The sequence below is a fragment of the Hemitrygon akajei genome, chromosome 13 (genome assembly GCF_048418815.1).
Source record: "Hemitrygon akajei chromosome 13, sHemAka1.3, whole genome shotgun sequence".
Lineage (NCBI taxonomy): Eukaryota > Metazoa > Chordata > Chondrichthyes > Myliobatiformes > Dasyatidae > Hemitrygon > Hemitrygon akajei.
The window spans coordinates 100,310,279-100,335,096 of NC_133136.1; the positions used below are offsets into that span (position 1 = coordinate 100,310,279).

Consider the following 24,818-nt stretch of genomic DNA (forward strand, 5'->3'; position numbering starts at 1 on the left):
GCTGACAGAGAATACACTGAGATAATCTGACCTTCTATGCATACTTACACTATTACTGTGACATTATGCTTTCTGTTTCGCTTGCAGGCAGAACAAACTTCTGCAGATGTATTTATTCAGTATTAAGTAATATGGTTCACTGGTGCTGCTTAGTTTCACTCTGTGGTGAGCATTTATAGACTTGAGTATGAGAGTAAGTTTACTTCAGCAGTGGAAAATGACTCCTTTTATGGAAGTTGCTCATAACTGCATGTTTCTCCATTGCTCGCTGCAAACTATGAATTATAATTTTTGTGACTCACATGAAGAGGGGCAAAACAATGGTGTAAAATGACATTTTACAGTGTGCTTTATAATCCAAAGATTAGCAATTAAAACTTTCCTTAATGCCTTGAGTGAAGTAAGTTTAGTATTAGCATGCATATTGAACAGCTACCTGCAATTGCCTGGCTTGCCACTGTGCACAGAGGCCTGGGAAGTCAACAATGTAATGGCTATCGTTAATCTCAGGCTTTACAAATGAATTCTAGAACAAAAGCAATGGTATAAAGTAAATGGGACTTCGCTAGCATATATTGATTCAGATTCTGATTTATTTATCACATGCACATTGATGCACAGAGTGAAATGTGTTATTTGTGTTTACAACTAACACACTAAGGGATTGACACAAGTATTGACACACATTCCAGCACCAATATATCATGTCCACAATGCTCGGCAAAACAACACAGAACACAGTAAGTATCAAAACAACCACAGCAAAACAAGCCTCTTTCCTCACTCCCACCCACACAAATGGAGAGACTTCCAACTTCAGGATGGGCCTCTAGTCCCCCATCTCCAGAGTTTGGCCATCGGGCTTCGACTTGCAGACTACTGATCAATCTTCTGACTTTGAATGTGGGTATCTCAGATACATCAGGCTTGGACTCCAGGCTGACTGGTCCTTGTGCCTCCTGCTTGCATGGATATCCAATCTTGAAACCCACCAACCTAGGACAGCACGACATCGACGGAAGTCCTTCATCACTAACAGATGTCACTGCCTATCAAGCGTAGAGCGGAGGCCGAAATTGAGGACGTCCTTTGTTTTCCGTTCACATCACTGAACTTCAAATGCAGAATGCTGAGTGGAGGCCTAACACTATCTCCTCCACATCCTTGTCCCTAAACCCCAATCTGACCTCTAACTCTCCCACATCCCTGTCCCTAAACTCTAACCTGATTCCTAACTACCCTCGCTGTTCCTAAAAACCATTCCTACGAACTTAAAAACACAACTCAAGTCTGAGCTACAATCTCGATGGACACCACAGCCTGGTGCCATCTGGGGCACATCTATTGAAATTCTGGATTGTACCCTTCCATGCACTCCTTAGTGCTGGAACACAAATTACATCAGCAGTTACAGCAATTTGTTTTGCAAATTGAAACAGATTTCTGATTATCTAGCACATGTGGTTTGGAAGTTTGTACACAATTTTCAAAATTACACATATGTTAAAGATGTGACCACATGAAGCCACTTACATACATTACATCAAATCCAATATCTATGAATGAAAATTTCGGCTACGTTTGTTCTAATTTGATCACCTCTATGATCTAGTATAAAAGAATAAGTATCTGACAGTGAATAAAAATCAATATTTCAGTGGACATATTATGCATGGAATGATAAAAGGTTTAAAACGGTGCTGCTGAAGGTGAGTGACTACTATTGGCAGTTACCAAAAAAAGGAATACGAAAATACTTTACTAATAACACTTTTCTGTAAAATCTATGGTAACTGATCACTGCAAACAATGGAGAGGCAAGCAAAGGTGATGTTGAATCCAAGGGTCAAAGCGTGTAGGTACGAGGTGAAGTCGAGGTGAGGTCTAAGCATATTTGAGGCAAAGTTGGAGCAAGGAGAGTGGAGGAGAGGCCGATTTAAGATTTGATCAATCCAAGCACCAGGCCAATTTGGAAAGGTTTGATAGGGGCTGAAATATGGTGGTGGGGTCCAAGCCCACAGCAAGGAATGACTTGATGTAAGGACAATTTAAACGCCGGGCCAGATAGATTGAAAAGTGTTGGGACCAGAGGCAAGGGTCATTACAGTTCTCCTTGCTGCTCAGCAATGTTTATTCTGCTCTTCGCTGCACTGAGGCGAGGCCGTGGCATGCTCCAGGCTCCGTGTTTGCCGGCTCCACGACGCTTACTCCACCATGTGCGGCACTGAGGCGAGGCCGTGGCATGCTCCAGGCTCCGTGTTTGCCGGCTCCACGACGCTTACTCCACCATGTGCTGAACTGAGGCCGCTGCTGTAGCTTGCTCCGGCTATTCCAGGCTTCATGTCTGAAGACTCACTTTTGCTCTCCATACCTTTATTGCTTGCACAGTTTGTTCCTTTTTCTCCCTGAACATTGGGTGCTTGTCGGTCTTTTTCTACGGGTTCTTTTGGGTTTCCTTGTTTTGTAGCTGCTTGTAAGGAGAGGAATCTCATAGTTATATAATGCATATATAGTTGACAACAAATGTACTTCAAACTTTTAAATTTTTAAAATATGGCACCAGATCATTGGGATTAAATTACATTATCAATGAATTCAAACATAGATCACATATCTTATTGTTTTGTTATTTAAAATTTTTATTTCTTTTAAGATTCACTTCCAATGAATTCACTCTCATGCTCAGAGCGGAGAAAAGATAAAGTCGGTGAACTGGACCCATGGTTGGCAGTTGATAGTTGATTCCACTTGCATGGGACCTTTGAGCCAAGCAGTCAGTGAATTTCTACCCACTATGAACAATGGAAGGGAAAATATGACTGCATGTCCAGTTTCCAGCATGCAAACTAAGGCATTAGAAATGTTGGATGATGGCAGTAACTTTAATAGAACAAGAAGCCTGATACCATAATTCATTTGTTCTAGAGCAGGTCATACGTGAAAGCCTTGAGACATTTATGGGGTGTGAAAACATTTCCTTTTACCTTCTTCACAAGTTGAGAGTACTGTACCTACTTCTGGTTGTCTTGTAGCCAAGCTTGAAGAAACTCAGCTAAAATATATTTAATGGTTGAGCAGATATGAGGGGAAAGACCCCAATAGATAGATAGATAGATAGATAGATAGATACTTTATTCATCCCCATGGGGAAATTCAACCTTTTTTCCAATGTCCCATACACTTGTTGTAGCAAAAACTAATTACATACAATACTTAACTCAGTAAAAATATGATATGCATCTAAATCACTAACTCAAAAAGCATTAATAATAGCTTAAAAAAAAAGTTCTTAAGTCCTGGCAGTTGAATTGTAAAGCCTAATGGCATTGGGGAGTATTGACCTCTTCATCCTGTCTGAGGAGCATATATCTATATATATAGTATATATCTATCCAGATTCCATAAGACCATAAGATATAGGAGCAGAAATGGGCCATTTGGCCCATCGAGTCTGCTCTGCCATTCAGTCATGCGCTGATCCAATTCTTCCAGTCATCCCGACTCCCCTGCCTTCTCCCCATACTCTTTGATGCCCTGGCTAATCAAGAACCTATCTATCTCTGCCTTAAATACACCCAATGACTTGGCCTCCACAGCCGCTTGTGGCAACAAATGCCACAGATTTACCACCCTCTGACTAAAACATAACTTTGCCATATCTAATCTGTTCAGGCCTTTTAACATTCAGAATGTTTCTACGGGATCCCCTTCATTCTCCTGAACTCCAATTGTGGTCTCAGGAGTGCCTTATAGAGCCTCAACATCACATCCCTGCTCTTATATTCTATACCTCTTGAAATGAATGCCTACATTGCATGCGCCTTCTTCACCACCGACTCAACGTGGAGGTTAACCTTTAGGGTATCCTGCACAAGGTCTCCCAAGTCCCTTTCTACCTCTGCATTTTAAATTCTCTCCCCATCTGAATAATAGTCTGCCTGTTTATTTCCTCCACCAAAGTGTATGACCATACACTTTCCAACATTGTGTTACATTTGCCACTTCTTTGCCCATTCCCTATCCAAGCCTCTCTGCAGGCTCTCTTTTTTCTCAACTCTACCCACTCCTTCACTTATCTTTTTACCATCGGCAAATTTAGCCACAAATCTATTAGTACTGTAGTCCAAATCATTGACGTACATTGTAAAAAGCAGTGGTCTCAACACTGACCCCCTATGGACTCCACTGGTAACCGGCAACCAACCAGAATAGGATCCCTCTATTCCCACTCTCTGTTTTCTGCTGATCAGCCAATGCTCCACCCATGTTAGTAACTTCCCTGAAATTCTATGGACTCTTATCTTGCTAAGGAGCCTCATGTGAGGCACCTTGTCAAAGGCCTTCTGAAAATCCAAGTACACTACATCTACTACATCTCCTTTGTCTACCCTACTTGTAATTTCCTCAAAGAATTGCAGTAGGTTAGTCAGGCAGGATTTTCCTTTCAGGAAACAATGCTGGCTTTGGCCTATCTTGTCATATGCCTCCAGGTACTCCGTAATCTCATCCCTAACAATCGATTCCAAGAACTTCCCAACCACTGATGACAGGCTAACAGGTCTATAGTTTCCTTTCTGCTGCCTCCAACCCTTCTTAAATAGCAGAGTAAAATTTGCATTTTACCAGTCATCTGGTACAATGCCAGAATCTATTGATTCTTGAAGATCATTGTTAATACCTCCGCAATCTCTCCAGCTACTTCCTTCAGAACCTGAGGGCGCATTCCATCAGATCCAGGAGACTTATCCACCTTCAGACCATTAAGCTTCCTGAGCACAATCTCAGTCGTAATTTTCACTGCACATTCTTCACGTCCCTGACACTCCTGAAAGTCTGCTATACTGCAGATGTCTTCCACTGTGAAGACTGATGCAAAATATGCATTCAGTTCTTCTGCCATCTCTGCATCTCTCATTACAATATCACCAGCATCATTTTCTATTGGTCCTATATCTACTTCAACTCTCTTTTACCCTTTATATATTTAAAAAAGCGTTTAGTATCTTCTTTGATATTAGTCACCAGCTTCCTTTCATAATTCATCTTCTCCTTCCTAATTACCTTCTTAGTTTCCTTCTGCAAGTTTCTAAAAGCTTCTCAATCCTCTATCTTCCCACTAGCTTTGGCTTTCTTGTATGCCCTCTCTTTTGCTTTTACTTTGGCTCTGACTTCACTTGTCATCCACAGTAGTATCCTTCTTCCATTCGAAAATTTATTATTTGGAATATATCTCTCTCGCACTTCCTTTATTTTTCACAGAAAATCCAGCCATTGCTGCTCAGCTGTCCCTCCTGCTAGTGTTCCTCTCCAGTTCCCCTCTCATTCCATTGTAATTTCTTTTATTCCACTGAAATACCAACACATTGGAATTTAGCTTCTCCTTCTCAAATTTCAAAGTGAACTTGATCCTATTGTGATCACTGTTCCTGAAAGGTTCCTCAACCTTAAGCTCTCTTATCTCCCCAATTCAGCACAGCTGATCCCCTAGTGTACTCAACAACAAGCTGTTCTAAAAAGCCATCCCTTAGACTTTCCACAAATTCTCTCTCTTGAGGTCCAGTACTGGCCTGGTTTTCCCAATGCACTTTCATGTTAAAATTCCCAAACATGATTATGACATTACCCTTCTGACATGCCTTTTCTATCTCCTGCTGTAATTTGTAATCCACATCTCGACAGGAGACCTGTATACAACTGCCATTAGGGTCCTTTTACCCTTGACATTTCTTAACTCAGCCCATAGAGACTCTACACCTTTCGATCCTATGTCATCCCTTTCTAATGATTTAATATTTTTTTTCTACACAGAGCCACACCACCCCCTATGCCTACTAACCCATCTTTCCAATACACCATAAATCCTTGGATGTTCAGCTCTCAATGGCAGCCATCCTTTAGCCAAGTTTCAGAGATGGCCACAACGTTATACTTGCCAATCTGTTCTGAGCTAGCAATTAGTTCTCTGTTCAGTTTTGTTTGCAATGGGCTCCAGGTCCAACACTTCAAGTTTAGACACAGAATAATTATCAATGATCAATGGACTGTTCAGTGCCTGGAAAAGGTATTGAATCCCAATTCTTTGTATACATATGAGACTTATATGAGTATACAACCAGGGATTTTCGTCAATTTAACTAAGAATTTTTATTTGTGAATCCTATGTTCCTTTTTTAACAGTACAGCCCAAAAACAGGGAAAACTGCAAAGCATGAAAAAACTGAAAATTCAATAACTGTAGTGTTTTAACAGTTCAAAAGTGTGCATCACTCTTTACTAGGTACCTAGCTGAAACACATCTCGTAGTTATTACATCCGATAGTCTTTTCGGATAAGTCTCTATTAGCTTTGCACAACATGGTAGAGCAAGATTTGCCCATTCCTCCTTGCAAAATTGCTCAAACTGTGCCAGGTTAGTTGGGGTACAATGGCGAACAGCGATCTTGAGATCTTGCCAGAGATATTCAATTGAGTTAGGGTCAGGACTCTGACTGGGCCACTCAAGGACATCAACTTTCTTCATCTGAAACCATGGTTGCTCTGGCAGTGTGCGTTGGGTCATTGTACTGCTGAAAGATGAACTTCCTCCCCAGTTTAAGCTTTCTGGCAAAGGTTAGCAGGTTTTTCTTTAAATCAAAGATCTCTCTGTATTTAGCAGCATTCATCTTCCATACAATCCTGACCAGATTTCCAGTCCCTGCTGCTGAAAAACATTCCCATTGCATGATGCTACCTCCACCATACTGTACAGTAGGGATAATATTACTGTACCTGGCTGAAGCGCAGTATTATGCCATAGGTGTTGCTTAGTGTAGAGGCCAAAAGTTCCACTTCAGTGTCATCCAACCACAAGACCTTCTTCCACATCTTTACAATATCATATAAATGACACTTTGCAGAGTCTTTATGGGCAAGAATATGTTTTTTTAGGCAGTACTCCTTAAAGTGCTGTTGGATAGGGAGTTTCAGGATATCAACCCAATAGTGACTAACAACCAACCATATTTTTTCAAATCAGCAATGTGTGCAACTGGGGAACCTACAGATAATGATATTTCTATGTGTTTGCTGCTCTTTTCTTTCTTAGTAGGGAGGGTCATGGGTTTTATGGGGTTCCGATCACACAGTTGCTTTGGCTGGGATAGTGCTGAGCTCCTTCAAAGTTGTTGATGCTGCATTTATCCAAGGCAATAAAGAGCGTGCTATCACCCTTCAGATTTGAAAGTGGATAGATGAGTGGGTGATGGTATTGCCACTGAAGTCAAAAGCAAGTGGTTATAAATGGTCATTGCCTGGCATCTTGTGGCACAAGTGCTTCCTGCCACTAAATCTGAATGTTAGCCAAGTTCTGCTGCATGCATGGTTCATTTGTTGAGGGGTTGCAAATAGAATTAAATATAGAATCATCTGCAAAGATCCCTACTTCTGATCTTATGATGGTAGGAAGGTTGTTGACTGAAACAGCTGAAACAATTAGACTCTCTTCAGGAACTCCTGTTGTGGGCATCTGGAGATGATCAGCCTCTAACAAACACAACAATCTTTCTTCATGCAAGGTATGACTTGGATGAAACACTTTTTGATGGCAATTGACTTTAGCTTTATCATGGCATGTTAACGCAATAGCCAGTCAAATGCTGCCTTGATGTCAATGGCAGTTACTCTCACCTTACTTCTAGTATTCCACACTTTGAGCCTTGTATGGACTCAGATGGTCCTGGCAAAACCTAACCCTCATATTGGTGAGTAAGTGGTGTTTAATAGAACTGTCAAAGACAACTTCTATCTCATTACTAATGATTGAAAGTAGACAAACTGGATAGTAATTATTTGGATTTGATTTATCCTGCTCTTTGTGACCATGACATAACTTGGCAATTTTCCAGATTGTTGAGAATACAGTATGCCAAAGTTGTAATAGGACTACAAGGATCTGGCTAATGGCACATGTAATCAGGAGTGCAGGTCTTCAGCTTATTGGCTGGGCTACTGTCTGGTTCTGTCACCTTCTTTGTTTCCAATATCTTAGCTGTTTCTTGGCATCACCTGATGTGAACCAAATTATTTAGAGACTGGTTCTGTGAAGGTGGAGATCCCAGGCGAGGCTGAGATGGTCCTCTGCTGGGTATTTCCTGCTAAACAAGGTTGATAATGTTTCAGCCACTCTCTATCATAAGCATACTGGACTGAGCCATTGTTCTGGATGCACAACTACCTGGAGCATCCTCTTTCTGTTAGCTGCTTAATTGTCCACCATCATTCACGACTAGACTGCAGAGCTGTAATCTAATCTGTCAGTATGATATTGCTTAGTTCTATCTGCTGCATGCAGTTTTTGCTGTTTAGCCTCTATTACTGCTTCACAAGGCTGTGTTCTCATCTTTTAAATATACAGTGTACCAGGGGTGTTATCAACATATCCTTTTGCTCTCCATATTGAGACAGAATTGATCCCTGGCTTGATGATAATGCAATAGTGAGGCTTTGGGATTCCAATGTGCAGTAGTCTCCCACTATTACAGCCTCACAGATGCCAAGTTTTGAGCTACCAGGTCTGCTTTGCATCTCTACGGCAAGATAGTGCCACACCATAAAATGGAATTCGCCCTTGTGTAATCATGAACTTTGTCTCTACAAGAACTGCGCAAAGGTCACTTCTACCAATATTATTGTGGATGGATACATCTGCCAGAGTTAGGCTAGTGAGGATTTTAATCAAGTATGCATGCTCCTTGTTTTGGTTCCCACATATCTGTTGTATATCTAGTCTGTCAGGACCATAAGCCCATGAGACATAGGAGCAGAATTAGTCCATTTGGCCCATCAATCATGACTGTCATTTATCCCTCTCAACCCCATTCTCCTGCCTTCTCCCTGTAACTTTTGATGTTTTTACTAACCAAGATCTACTATCCTCAGGTCTCTACTGTCTGGCTGTGATACCAAGACATTCTTGGGGATGAATTTTGAAGTCTCTTGATCTAGAGTACACTCCATGCTCTTGCTACTTTCTTCTATGTATTTTTCAACATGCAGGAATGCCAATTCCTGCTGAAGGAGGGCTGTAGGTGCTAATAAGAATGGAGTCTTCTTGTTTGACCTGGTGCCATGAGAATTCTTAGAATGTAGAATTAACGTTGAGGATTGCCAGTGCTACTCTCTCCTGCCCACATACCAGTGTGTTGCAATCTCTTGTATCTGTCCTGGTGGTGGACAAGGTGTCTGTGATGCCCAGAAGTCCAGCTTCTTTTCTTTCAGGTGTGATCCTGTGTGTACAGCTATTTTCGGTTGTTGTCTGTCTTGTCTGTAGGACAACTCTCCCAATACAACACCAGACCAAAATGTTTGTGAGGAGAGTTCTGCAAGATCAACTTGCTGTGTCAGAAATTAATATCTGGTAAATGCTCAGTGATCCATCTGCTTTTATTCCTTTTCTTAACTGTAGTTATAATTGCAGAACTACTAGGACACTAAAGAGTCAATGACATATTGGCTGAGAACCGTGTATAGGCTTGACTAGGAAAGGATGTCAGATTGCTTCCATGGAACATATTAGTGGACAAGATTGTATCACAGGCTCGTGACTACTATAAACAGCATGTTTCTAATGAGGCTGCTAACAATCAGCAGCATTTGATTTTAATCAGTTTACTGAAGTTCCTGTTGTTCAGTTTTATTATTTTGATAATATTGCAGGAGGATTACAAATCAAATCAACAAGAATTCAATGGCAAAGGAAGAATTTTACAAAGATAACTCCATTTAACACACAAAAGATTGCTTTTCATTATATTGATGTGTGTGAAGGACCAGGTTAAGCATAAAACTGCAAGGCAGACAGACAGACAGACAGACTTTATTGATCCCGAGGGAAATTGAGTTTCATTACAGTTGCACCAATCAAGAATAGAGTAGAAATATAACAAAATAAACCCATAAATAATTAAATAATCATAAGTTAATCATGCCAAGTGGAAATAAGTTCAGGACCAGCCTATTGGCTCAGGGTGTCTGACACTCCAAGAGAGGAGTTGTAAAGTTTGATGGCCACAGGCAGGAATGACTTCCTATGACGCTCAGTGTTACATCTCGGTGGAATGAGTCTCTGGCTGAATGTACTCCTGTGCCTAACCAGTACATTATGGAGTGGATGGGAGTCATTGTCCAAGATGGCATGCAACTTGGACAGCATCCTCTTTTCAGATACCACCGTCAGAGAGTCTATTTCCATTCCCACAACATCACTGGCCTTACGAATGAGTTTGTTGATTCTGTTGGTGTCTGCTACCCTCAGCCTGCTGCCCCAGCACACAACAGCAAACATGATAGCACTGGCCACCACAGACTCATAGAACATCCTCAGCATCGTCCAGCAGATGTTAAAGGACCTCAGTCTCCTCAGGAAATAGAGACGGCTCTGACCCTTCTTGTAGACAGCCTCAGTGTTCTTTGACCAGTCCAGTTTATTGTCCATTCATATCCCCAGGTACTCGTAATCCTCCACCATGTCCACACTGGCCCTTTGGATGGAAACAGGGGTCACCGATGCCTTAGCCCTCCTCAGGTCCACCACCAGCTCCTTAGTCTTTTTCACATTAAGCTGCAGATGATTCTGCTCACACCATGTGACAAAGTTTCCCACTGTAGCCCTGTACTCAGCCTCATCTCCCTTGCTGATGCATCTAACTATGGCAGAGTCATCAGAAAACTTCTGATTTTGAAGAGCAAGTGAAGGTGAAAAAAATAGAGGTTTTATTTACCCAAAATATTTAGAAACTCAACAGAACTGTTCTAGAGTCCACACTTGAATCAACAAAACAAAACAAAACAACATAGTAAATACTCCTCAGACCAAGAGACACCACTCATCTCCTCACTGTGGGTTTATATTCAATGCTGGTCAGTCCATGGTAAATTACAGGGGAGAGAAAACATTCCTCTCCTTAAAAAGATAAGGCATAAATGAAGCAGCTCCAGAGAACACCCCTCTGGCTGTAGCAGAATGGCACAATCCAATTATCCAGCCCCATCTACTTCGGCTGGTGTAATGTAACAGCTCAGTCGTTTCCCAGATCATCAGGAGGATGACCGGCTACAGGACACTTTAATATGCCTGGTTGATGGTGTGACACCTACAATCAATGAAAAAAGAGCTGAATACCACGGATAATACAATTGCAAAGCACTTGGCCTGGTATACGTATATGTGGGTATGTTAGGGAGTATTCTGAGTTGTGTGAATATAGCAGATATTAGCTAAAGCAAGATCTAGTCTTCAGTTCTTTAGTAAAGAACTTTTCATAAATTGCAATGACTGAAAAAGGTCTTTCAGTAGATTGCAAGCAGAAAATTGAAATTAAGCTGGTCCATAGGCTGAGAGTTTGTATATGCATCAGCCAAACTTTAAGACAATGGAGTATGTTAATTGCCCTGCATCAATGATGGGTTTTAAGGAATTTTCACCGTTGTAAATAAGTTAGGGAAGTATTTGAATATTCGGAGGTGTCTCTTGTTACCTTTTGCAACTCCAAAACATAAAACTAACTGAAAGAAAAACAAGGAAGTTTAAAAGATGTGTGTCTAAGTTTCACTTTTTTACTTTAGCGTGATGCATACATAAGAAATGGTGGTGTGATGACATGTGCCATTCATTTAAACAACAAAGAATGCTTAATGAAACTTTTTATTTACAATATTACTCACATATACTGAAATGTTAAATACATATCTCCCACTGTAGATATGTAATTCAAAGAAAGCATTGTCAACCCAAAACATTGAAGTAAACAATGTCATTGCAACTATTGAAATGGTTTTTAGGATATAAAAATGTGATGTATGTTTGGATTTGTGAGGCTCTACCATGAGAATCTCCGGGAGAATGCCTGCTTGTTGTGTAAATCAAAACTTCTGTATCACCAGCTTCAGAGTCTCTCCAATAACTTAATTATGCAGTGAGAGATTGGTTAGTTTGTGGCATCTGACACGAAAGCATTCAGAAACATCTCCTAACTGAAGCATAGCTCTCATTTAAAAGAGCAGTTGAAATTGCTGTATCAATGGAAACAGCAAGAATCTTATGATTTTTCTTTTTTTTATTACTTTACTAAGTTTGACAATTGACTACATTAATATCTCTCCACTTCTGTGTGAGTGAATAAGGTTGCACTTGTCTGATGTCACCTTTTCAGTTACAGCCAGGAAAGCACCAAAGAGTTTCTTCCCACAGCCATTCCAATATTCCTTAGTATCCTTCCTTTAGCTACATGTCCCTCCACAACAGCATTCAAAAACAGAAGGATTAGTTACTACATCTACATTAATCACACACATTGTGACCTCTCCAGCATCCTAAATTATCTTTAACCAATTACACACTGAATTTTCCCCTACCCCCTTATAACATATAGGGGAAGCCTCGAAGTCTTCCCTGTTTCTGACAATTGCTGATTGAGAACCAGAATGTTCATGGCATTAATTTAATTTTTAACCGTTGATTGAGTTTCAGATCTTACATCCATAACTTCAACAAGACCATCTATATTTTCATTTATATTAGCTTAGACATCCACTCTACATTAACACATTTTCTGAGCATTTCCTACATCTTGACATTTCGTGGTTTTTGTATCTCTCTTTCTCTCACTCATGTTCCTTTATTCTTCCTTTTATTATCGATCTTCTCATTAACATCACTCAGCTGACTTAATCTATGCTCATGTTCAGAAGAACACTCACCACACCTTCTCAGGGTGATATTCCCTTTGTCCTAACTACCTTTAATCATTCCTGAGATTGAAAACGAACTTGCTTTCAAACTTCCCAGTTCTGTCAAAGGTTCTTCAACCTGAAATGTTAACTCTGTTTCTTATTCCCCAGATACAGCTTTGTCTGCTGAGTGATTTTAATGTTTTATGTTTTCATTTCACATTGTCAGAATCTGCAGATTTTTGTTATTTTCATGTAATTCATTTCCACAGTATTGCTTGATCCTTCTCTAGACTGAAATAATCCATGCATATGTCATCCCTAAACCAGACAATTCTAACAGAACACTAAGTTGTATAACTCATTGTAATTTCTGCATAGTTGAGGTCATCCAACACTGTACTACTGACATCTTAGTTAAATCTGGTTTCATTCAATCTCTGTTCTTCATATAAATATGGACTATAGTAACATACGGAACTTGAACTCTGCTTCTAGAATCCTGTTCTATCAACTTCAATGGAACTGAAGTTCAGAAATGGAGTTTGGCATAAAAATCATGATAAACTCAGAATATAAAAGAGATAATTTTCTGTTCAAGACCTTTCTTTGGATTTTATTCATTCTTAAAACATATGTCTCATCCATAATATTAAAACAAGTCAATTTCGGAAAGTAATTCACTCACCATAATAAACCATCTAAGGTATTACCATTTTTACATGGTATTTTGAATTCATTTCTTTGGAATGGGGGGTTTCATTGATATTTATTACTCATTGTCATATGATAATCAGTTTACTGAAGTTCTTGTTGTGCATTTTCTGTGATGTTTCTGAGCCTTTCTCTTTTAGCCTCACAGTGGAATTGTGTTTCATACTTTTAATTAAGCCAAGGCTATAATTAGTTCTGAAAACAAAGTTTGAGTATAACCAAACCGGACATTAAAGAGAATGTTATGGGTAGATGCAACTTGATTCCATTGTCAATGATGCCTTCCATCACTTTGTAATGAACTTGTTTCAGCATTCTTTAACAGGGTGATATTTTTTGACTTCTATGGAGATATTATTCTTTGTTAATTTTTCACTTTATTGGATCAATATCAGACATATTCATGCAGTATTTCAGTGAAAGGTTGTCATTAGCTTTAGAGCAGAGTTCTTCAGCATTACATTCAGGATTCCATTAGGGGCTGAAGTCTTTTCAGTATTAACATGCTCAGCCTTAAGGAATGAATTGTGAATAACTGACATATGGGATGATGGGATCTTTAAATGAAAACTTTAAAGAAATCCACTCAAGATTTTTGTCTTTAAAGGTTTGAAAATTCGCCAATTTTACTTTGCGCATTCGCATATTTAGCTCCAGAGCCACTGAGAAAGCACCTTATCCTGTTAGTAGTACACGTGTTTGGTGTCATTTTGAATTGGATGTGGTCAGTTTATTGAGTAATAATCAGAGCTGCTAAATATATGATCATGTAGTATAAAAAGTATTCGCCCCCTTCGAAGTTTTCATGTTTTATTGTTTTACAACATTCAATCACAGTGGATTTAATTTGGCATTTTTGAGACCGATTGTCATTAAAGATCTTTTTCTGTTGATCAATGCCAAATGTTGATCAAAACCAAATTAAATCCACTATGAAAACTTCTCTACAAAGTGATCACCCCATTTAATATGACACAGGACAAATCATCACTCCTGCAGCTAATTGGTTTTAGAAGTCACATATTTGTTAAAAGTAGATGACCTGTGTGCAGTCAAGATTTTTCAATTGATTGTAGTAAAAATATCTGAAAGGTCCAACTGTGGGCGAGTCAGTATTCTAGCAAACACTACACCTTAAAGACAAAAGAACACTCCAAGCAACTCTGTGAAAAGGTTATTGCAAAGCACAAGTCAGGAGATGGATACAGGAAAACTTCAGTCACTAAATATCTCTCGGAGTACAGTTAAGTCAATCATCAAGAAATGGAAAGAAGATGGTACAGCTGTAAATCTGCCTGATGCAGACCGTCTTCAAAAACTGAGTGACCGTGCAAGAAGGGGACTAGTGAGGGAGGCCACGAAGAGGCTTATGACAACAAGCTTCAGTAGTGGAGATGGGAGAGACTACGCATACAACAACTGCTGCCCGGGTGCTAAAATAGTAGCTTTATGGGAGACTGTCACTGTTGAAAAATAACTCAGATGAAACCTTGGCTAGAGTTTGCCAGAAGGGATGTGGGAAGACTCTGAAATCAGCTGGAAGAAGTCTATGGCCTGATGAAACCAAAACTGAGCTTTCGGCCTTCAGACTAAATGCTATGTTTGGCACCGCACATCATTAAAATCACACCACCCCTAGCGTGCAAGACCCACAAAGTGCTGAGGAACTCCGCAGGTCAGGCAGGATCTATGGAGAAGTGTACAGCCAATGTTTTGGACGATCCCTACCGTGAAGCGTGTTGTCTGCATCACGCTTTCCTTGTAGATGGCAGAAAGACCTTCGGGATGTCAGAAGTTGAACATGTAGACGTTCAAAAATAAGACAAAGCATGTCTAATGACACCCTTCACACATTTTATTGAACTCCAAACCCTACACACAAAAGCATGCTAAAATGCTGCATAAAACGTCATCACGTTAGACCAGCCTCTTAAAGTTGGAGGTTGTGAATCACGTACACTCTGCCAATCTCGTCACCCTACCAGTAACTCGACATAGGTCACCCAGACACTCACTCGGTTCCATGGGTCCAGGAGGTTTGTTGTCAATGGGGAACAATTAGCCGGGTCACTCTGCAAGTAACCAACTATGTAAGTCATATCTGTGATTTCAAAATATAGTGGCCAATTTAAAGTCACAATTGCAAGAAAAAAATGATGTATTAAACCTAATGCCTTAAATTTCAGCTTTGAATCACAGAAGCAGTGTAATTACTGTCTAAGTAAACCTTTAAAATACTGAAATAAATTGATTTTCGTCCACTCATTCTGGTGAGTGGTAGTTCTTGTGGTTTCTGTAGTGTAGTAGTTATCACGTTCGCCTCACATGCGAAAGGTCCCCAGTTCGATCCTGGGCAGGAACACAATTTTGGTTTGGCACGGTAGTTTAATGTAGTTGTTCTATACAGTTGTGACATTGGGTTTCCATTTTCGCACTGTCTTTAAGAAGTTTGTACATTCTCCCTTAATTTCCAATCTCTCTCTCCCCCCCCCCACCCCCCAGACTCTTGGCTATGACCCAAATTCATTGAAACAGTACTGATGGTCAAATAACCTTGAAGCACCCTCATCCCTGTAGCCTAACAAAATTCAGAAATATATAACCTTTGAGTTACCTTTTCAGTAGCTGTCAGATTGCAAAGTCTTTGTTTTCTTTTCATTGCTAATGAAGTCCCAGGCATGCCAAACTCTTTTCAACCTTTTCTTTCTATTTCTAGTAAAATATTAATTCTCTCCTTACTGACCAGTGTCAGAAGCAGGTGTAGTATCACTGGTATATGTCCTGAAACTTGTTTTGTGGCAGCAGTAGAATGCAATATGTAAAAGAAAATCTGTAAATTGCAGGAAGATATGTAACTTAAGTACAGCAAAAAGAAAAATAATAGTGAGGTTCTGTACATTGAGGAAAGAAGCTGTTCCTAAAATATTGATTGAGTGTCTTTAGGCTCCTGTACCACCTGCTTAAAAGCAGCAATGAGAACAGATGATAGTAAGGTAGGTGGTGTTGTGGATAATGAAGTAGGTTTTCAAAGCTTGCAGAGAGGTTTAGACCTGTTAGAAGAGTGGGCTGAACGATGGCAGATGGAGTTTAATGCTGATAAGTATGAGGTGCTACATTTTGGTAGGAATAATCCAAATAGGACTTGCATGGTAAATGGTAGGGCATTGAAGAATGCAGTAGAACAGAGTGATCTAGGAATAATGGTGCATAGTAAACACAAAGTACACTGCAGATGCTGTGGTCAAATCAAAACGTACAAAAAAGCTGGATGAACTCAGCAGGTCGGGCAGCATCTGTTGAAGAAGCAGTCAACGTTTCGGGTCGAGACCCTTCGTCAGGACTAAAGAAGGAGGGGGCAGGGGCCCTATAAATTATGTGGGGGGAGGGTGGAAAACCAATCAGAGGAAAGATCAAGGGGTGGGGGAGGGGAAGCAGGGAGGGGATAGGCAGGAGAGGTGAAGAAGGAATCTAAGGGGAAAGCACTATGGGTAGTAGAAGAAGGCAGAGTCATGAGAGGTGATAGGCAGCTAGAAGAGGAGTCAGAGTGAAGGTGGGATGGTGGAAGGGAGAGGGAGGGAATTACTGGAATTAGTAGAATTCGATGTTCATACCAAGGGGCTGGAGACTACCCAGATTGTATATGAGATGTTGTTCCTCCAACCTGAGTTTGGCCTCATCATGGCAGTAGAGGAGGCCATGTGTGGACATATCCGAATGGGAATGTGAAGGAGAGTTGAAGTGAGTGGCAACCAGGAGATCAAACGGGAAACGGCAGCTGTCTGACCTCCTCTTACTTACCCCTGGAACAGGACCCAACCAAAAAACATCAAACCTTTGTCTCCCTTACCATCACTGCCCTCATCAACTCCAAAGACCTTCCATCCTCAGCCAAAAAACACATAATTCCCACACCCCGCACTGCTCGCTTTTACCTCCTCCCCAAGATCCATAAGCCTGACTGTCCTGGTAGGCCTATAGTTTCGGCCTGCTCCTGCCCCACAGAACTTGTATCTGACTACCTTGACTCCATTTTGTCACCCATAGTTCAGTCCCTCCCCACCTACATCCGGGATACATCCCAAGCCCTCCAGCTCTTCAATAACTGCCAGTTCCCCGATCCCGACTGCTTCATTTTCACAATGGATGTCCAATCCTTATACACTTCAATTCCCCATTCAGAAGGCCTCAAAGCCCTCCGCTACTTTCTGGACAATAGATCTCCACCAGTTCCCCAACACCACCACACTCCACTGGTTGGCGGAACTGGTACTCACACTTAATAACTTCTCTTTCAGCTCTTCCCACTTTCTTCAGACCAAGGGTGTAGCTGTGGGTACTCGTATGGGCCCCAGCTATACCTGCCTCTTCATGGGTTATGTGGAACAGTTTATGCTCCAAATCTATACTGGTACACTTCCCAACTTTTCCTTCACTACATTGACGACTACATTGGTGCTGCTTCCTGTACCCATGCTGAGCTCATCAATTTCATCGACTTTGCCTCTAACTTTCACCCAGCCCTCAAATTCACTTGGTCCATCTCGAACACTTCTCTCCCCTTTCTCGATCTCTCGGTCTCCATCTCTGGAGACAGACTGTCCACTGACATCTTCTATAAACCCACTGACTCCCATAACTACCTTGATTTTACCTCTTCCCACCCTGCCAAATGCAAAAATTCTATTCCCTATTCCCAGTTCCTCCGTCTCCACCGCATCTGCTCCAAGGATGAGGCTTTCTGTTCCAGGACATCCCAAATGTCCTCTTTCTTTAAGAATTGTGGTTTCCCTTCTGCTGTCATCAATGATGCCCTCACCCGCATCTCCTCCATCTCCCACACTTCAGCCCTCACCCCATCCTCCCGTCACCACAACAGGGACCATGTTCCTCTTGTCCACACCTATCACCCCACCAGCCTCCGGATCCAACATATTATCCTCCGCAACTTCCGCCACCTTCAACAGGACCCCACCACTAAGCACAACTTTCCCTCTCTACCCCTCCCCACTTTTCGCAGGGATCACTCCCTCCGCGAATGCCTGGTCCACACGTCCTTCCCCACAGATCTCCCACCGGGCACTTATCCCTGCAAGTGTAAGCGCTACACCTGTCCCCACACCTCCTCTCTTACCACCATTCAGGGCCCCAAACAGTCCTTCCAGGTGAGGCAACACTTCACTTGTGAGTCTGTTGGGGCAATCTATTGCATCCGGTGCTCCCGGTGCGGCCTCTACATCGGTGAGACCCGATGCAGATTGGGGGACCGCTTCGTCGAGCACCTCCACTCCGTCCACCACAACAGACGGGATCTCCTGTTACGAACCCCGTAACTGGGTATCTTACCAGCAAAGATAGGAGTATCCGTTGAAGTCTGATGATACTATTTTTAACAGTATTTATTAGTAAAAATACACAAAAATAATATCAATGCAAATATACAGATAATATACGTCATCAATACTAAACCTAAAAGGGCGGGTATAATAATAATCAATAAGAAATAAGCTCTATCGTTGTCTAGGGGATAATGAATTGTCCGATGGAAATATAAAGTTCAGTTCAGTTCATGCAGGCTGCGGTAGTTGTTGATCACGATGTTGCAATTGTTGGAGAGAGAGAGAGAGAGAGAGAGAGAGTAACTTGCCGACTTTCCTTTTACGATCTTGATCCGTCGATGTGTTGTTATTGTGGCCATTCACGTATGACCTCTCCATCCTTTAGCTAGACCATTCTGTGGAGGACTCGTCACCCAGGCAAGGGTGGACACACACACAAGCCCCCACCGGTCTCGTAGCGTCTCTCCTGGTGCGTCTGAGGGGTGTTCCCCAGACCCTACTTTTATCCCCACTCACGGGGTCTCAGGTGTCAATCAGGTTGGGATGATGCAATCCCTCAACCAGATCACTCTGGTTGCCCCCTGAGGGGTTTCAATGAATAGAACAGTACTCAATACACAATTCCTTCTTCAAGAGACAATAGCAGTAATCTCTCTCTTTGTCAATAGGAGACATTCCAACCTTTGTGTATCCCTGCGTTGTCTTTCTCTCATTACTGACATGAACTGTTTATCTCTCTCATTTCCTGGGTATCAGACTCGAAATAATAGCGATTTTGCGATTCTCAAAAAGGGGGGGGGCAACTTTGCACCCTTCTGCCTATCAGAGTTGCTCCTCATTCGTAACACCCCCATCCTTCTAAGAATTTTTACCACAGGGAAAAATTAACTAATACAGAGTCTTACAGAATTTCCGAATCTAACACAATACAAAAGAGTTTTTCACTACAGAGTAATACAGTTATACATTCAACTTAGCATCTAAACATTTAGCGATTACATTGTCACTTCCTTTAATATCTTAATATCTTGTACCTTAATAAATTCCTGTAACATCAGACTCCAATTTAATATCCACTTTTTTTAAATTCCTTTTCTTCAGCAAAACAAACTAAAGAGTTGTGATCCTAGCTTAAGTGTATATTACAAAATGTGAACCAATACATGTGTGATTATTCTGTAGTACATTACAAAAGTTTATGCAAATACTAATCTTTATTTTACTTTTAAACTCAACAGTCAATCGTCCATGGTGTTGTCTTTATTATTTACATGCTTTGTCGAAATCCCTTAAAACCAAACCCCATTATTTAAAGTGGCATTTTTTCAACCTTCGCCCCTTTTCCACTTAACTCTCACGTGGTTAGCTTGCTCGCCAGTGTGGAATAGGCTTTTGCATATTCCTTTCATAGGAGTTATTTTATCAACAATGTTTTTCAAACTTAGCCCATCTTCTGAACTTCCACACAATTCTTTATTTTTAAGCAAGTCATTAGTTTTATCTTCAAGACCCTTCATTCTGTTAGTTTTCAGTTTCACATCTGCAAGTAATCCCTCTTTGTCCAAACAACATTTCAAATTCTGCCTCTTCACAGCACACCCTTGAATAACATTAGCGAGTGGGGTACCTTTACATTCCAAATCAACCTGTAATTGATTCGCAGGCACCTTGTTAACAAGCCATTGTTCCTTCAGCCTGGTTACTGCTTCTGACACCAATCCAGACTTTAAATTTCCTTCATTCAATTTAGGAACTACACTTTTCCCTTCTCCTTCAATAATAATATCCACATCACCACCTTTTATCTCCTCACTAACTTTTAACACACCTTCTAACACAAACAACTGAGAATTCTCACTTCCCACTAGTACCAAGGTTAACCCTTTCTTCACTGAACCAAGTCCATCTTTGCTGGTTTCCCGTCTGGTTACCCGCGCAACCAAATCCAAGTCTGGACTTAAAAGCCCGATGCACTGGCCCTCCAATTTGGTATCAAATCTCGAGACAAGGCCCCAAGTTGTTACGAACCCCGTAACTGGGTATCTTACCAGCAAAGATAGGAGTATCCGTTGAAGTCTGATGATACTATTTTTAACAGTATTTATTGGTAAAAATACACAAAAGTAATATCAATGCAAATATACAGATAATATACGTCATCAATACTAAACCTAAAAGTGCGGGTATAATAATAATCAATAAGAAATAAGCTCTATCGTTGGCTAGGGGATAATGAATTGTCTGATGGAAATATAAAGTTCAGTTCAGTTCATGCAGGCTGCGGTAGTTGCTGATCACTGTATTGCAATTGTTGGAGAGAGAGAGAGAGAGAGAGAGAGAGAGAGAGAGAGTAACTTGCCGACTTTCCTTTTATGCTCTTGATCTATCGATGCGTTGCAATTATGTCCATTCACGTATGACCTCTCCGTCCTTTAGCTAGACCGTTCCGTGGAGGACTCATCACCCAGGCAAGGGTGGACACACACACAAGCCCCCATCGGTCTCGTAGCATCTCTCCTGGTGCATCTGAGGGGTGTTCCCCAGACCCTACTTTTATCCCCACTCACGGGGTCTCAGGTGTCAATCGGGTTGGGATGATGCAATCCCTTAACCAGACCACTCTGGTTGCCCCCTGAGGGGTATCAATGAATAGAACAGTACTCAATACACAATTCCTTCTTCAAGAGACAATAGCAGTAATCTCTCTCTTTGTCAATAGGAGACATTCCAACCTTTGTGTATCCCTGCGTTGTCTCTCTCTCATTACTGACATGAGCTGTTTATCTCTCTCATTTCCTGGGTATCAGACCTGAAATAATAGCGATTTTGCGATTATCTAAAAGGGGGGGGGGCAACTTTGCACCCTTCTGCCCATCAGAGTTGCTCCTCATTCGTAACACTCCTGGTTGCCACTCACTTCAACTCTCCTTCACATTCCCATTCGGATATGTCCATACATGGCCTCCTCTACTGCCATGATGAGGCCAAACTTCGGTTGGAGGAACAACATTTCGTGTACCGTCTGGGTAGTCTCCAGCCCCTTGGTATGAACATCGAATTCTCCAACTTCCGGTAATTCCCTCCCTCTTCCTTCCCCATCCCACTTTCACTCTGTCCCCTCTTCTAGCTGCCTATCACCTCTCATGACTCTGCCTTCTTCTACTACCCATAGTGCTTTCCCCTTAGATTCCTTCTTCACCTCTCCTGCCTATCCCCTCCCTGCTTCCCCTCCCCCACCCCTTGATCTTTCCTCTGATTGGTTTTCCACCCTCCCCACACCTTCTTTATAGGGCTCCTGCCCCCTCCTTCTTTAGTCCTGATGAAGGGTCTCGACCCGAAACGTTTACTGCTTCTTTCAACGGATGCTGCCCGACCTGCTGAGTTCATCCAGCTTTTTGTACGTTTTAATAATGGTGCATAGTTCCCTGAAGGTGGAATCTCATGTGGATAGGGTGGTGAAGAAAGCTTTTGGTATGCTGGCCTTTATAAATCAGAGCATTGAGTATAGGAGTTGGGATGTAATGTTAAAATTGTACAAGGCATTGGTAAGGCCAAATTTGGAGTATTGTGTACAGTTCTGGTCACCGAATTATAGGAAAGATGTCAACAAAATAGAGAGAGTACAGAGATTTACTCGAATGTTACCTGGGTTTCAGCACCTAAGTTACAGGGAAAGGTTGAACAAGTTAGGTCTTTATTCTTTGGAGTGTAGAAGGTTGAGGGGGGACTTGATAGAGGTATTTAAAATTATGAGGGGGATAGATAGAGTTGACGTTGATAGGCTTTTTCCATTGAGAGTAGGGGAGATTCAAACAAGAGGACATTAGTTGAGAGTTATGGGGCAAAAGTTTAAGGGTAACACGAGGGGGAATTTCTTTACTCAGAGAGTGGTAGCTGTGTGGAACGAGCTTCCAGTAGAAGTGGTAGAGGCAGATTCGGTATTGTCATTTAAAGTAAAATTGGACAGGTATATGGACAGGAAAGGAATGGAGGGTTATGGGCTGAGTGCGGGCCAGTGGGACTAGGTGAGAGTAAGCGTTCAGCACGGACTAGAAGGGCCGATATTGCCTGTTTGTGTTGTAATTGTTATATGGTTATATGGTTATAACAGGGCATGTCCTGGGTGAAAGAGGTCCTTAATGATGAATGCCACCTTTTTGAGGCATTGCCTTTTGAAGATATCATCGATGCTGGGGACACTAGTGCTGATGATGGAGCTAGCTGATTTGCAACTTTCTGCAGCTTTTCCAATCCTGTGAAGTGGCCCCTCTTCACCAGATAGAAACAGATCTTACTGGGAGAACAACACACACAAAATGCTGGTGGAACACAGCAGGCCAGGCAGCATCTATAGGGAGAAGCACTGTCAACATTTCGGGCCGAGTCCTGATGAAGGGTCTCGGCCCGAAACGTCGACAGTGCTTCTCCTTATAGATGCTGCCTGGCCTGCTGTGTTCCACAAGCATTTTGTGTGGTGTTGTTTGAATTTCCAGCATCTGCAGATTTCCTCGTGTTTGCTCTTACTGGGAGAATTCCAGTTTCATTCCCTCAGTGCTGATTTCTTCCTATGCTTTCCTCAATGGTGTTGTAGCCCCTTGGTCTGAATATTTTCTAAACTTCCTCTGGGCTACCACGTAGCAACAGGTTAAATGGATATTGTTTACAGGGCCTTATTAACTACACTACGTTGCATTCCTCACATGCAAAACCATCACTGAGCAATACTAAACAAATGGTGTTGAAGGTAGAGAACAAGCAAGAACTTGCTACAAACAGACCCTTTCACAGAACCCAGTTTGTTCGGCGTGTTTCAAGCTAATGAAGTCCCTTTAAAGAGACGTCTCTTGTGAAATGGAAAACGGCGCTGAGTTTCTACACAGCAAAGATCCACTAACAGTAAATTGAATATGACCAGCTTATATATTTAAAGGATTATTATCTAAAGTTTAAGGTAAATTTATTATCAAAGTATTTTTGTTACCGTATTCTACTTTAAGATTCACTTTCTTGCAAGCAATCACATGGAAAAAAGAGAATACAATAGAATTTTATGAAAAACTATACATAGCGTGACAAACAGCTAAAGACAAACTGAAAATAATAATATGGAGAAAATAAGAAGTGGGCATGGCCTGGATTGTGTGATCAAAACTGTTATGTTTTGTGCCTGGTGATGGGAAAATGTGAATAGCCAATCAGTCTAATTTCTGAGTGAGTGTAATTTTATCTGGAAGTAGCTGACGGTGTGAATTTTTTTTACCTGCTATTTGTTTAAAATTGATTTTTATTTGAGATTTGCATATAATTGTCTCAAATAACTTTAGAATTATTTGTTTGGCTCCATACGTTTTCTCTTGAGGTTGATGATGCTTGGATTTCAGCTACCAGATGCTCTTATGGGGATTTCACCCGTTTGGCCACTATTCAAGATTCTGGAGGCAATTATCCTGTACCTTTCAACTTGCCATCTCTTATGTGAATACAAGGAAACCTCTGCTTAACATCTCAATTAGATGATAGCTTCTTCTAGTATAACACTTCTGCACAATTGTGCTTAAGGGGCAGCCTAGAATTTGTTTTCAAATGGACCTTGACAATTGACTTGTCAAAACAAATCTGACTTTGAGAATTATCAGCTAGTATTGCTTAGTATGTCTCTTAGGTGAATTCTTGCTGGGTGCAATAATGAGAGATCTGTAGTTTGATAATATTGATCTTTAATGATCATGTAACTGAGTAGTCGGAGAAATGTTAAGGGAAGAAAATGCATATCAACTTTTGATTTCATAAAATGACAAGCAGGTACACAGTGGCAGGTTAAAATTTACCAGTGAAATCCTGTGTGTGAATGCACAGTACTGTACTGTGCATAGTGTGTGTGTGTGTGTGTGTGTGAATGCACAGTACAATACTGTGCATGAGTTGTGTGTGTGTGAATGCGCAGTACAGTACCGTGCATGAATCGTGTGTGTGTGTGTGAATGCGCAGTACAGTACCGTGCATGAATCGTGTGTGTGTGTGTGAATGCACAGTACTGTGCTGTGCATGAGTCGTGTGTGTGTG

At 41.3% G+C, this 24,818-nt stretch overlaps 1 protein-coding gene and 1 non-coding gene across 4 annotated transcripts in view; both read left to right on the forward strand.

Moving 5' to 3' along the window:
- LOC140738078 (synaptopodin-2-like) overlaps nucleotides 1–24,818 on the forward strand; it is a 143,240-nt gene that overhangs the window by 21,146 nt on the left and 97,276 nt on the right. The window lies entirely within an intron of this gene.
- On the forward strand, nucleotides 15,709–15,781 carry trnav-cac (transfer RNA valine (anticodon CAC)). Its single transcript has one exon. It is a non-coding gene; the product is annotated as a tRNA-Val (tRNA).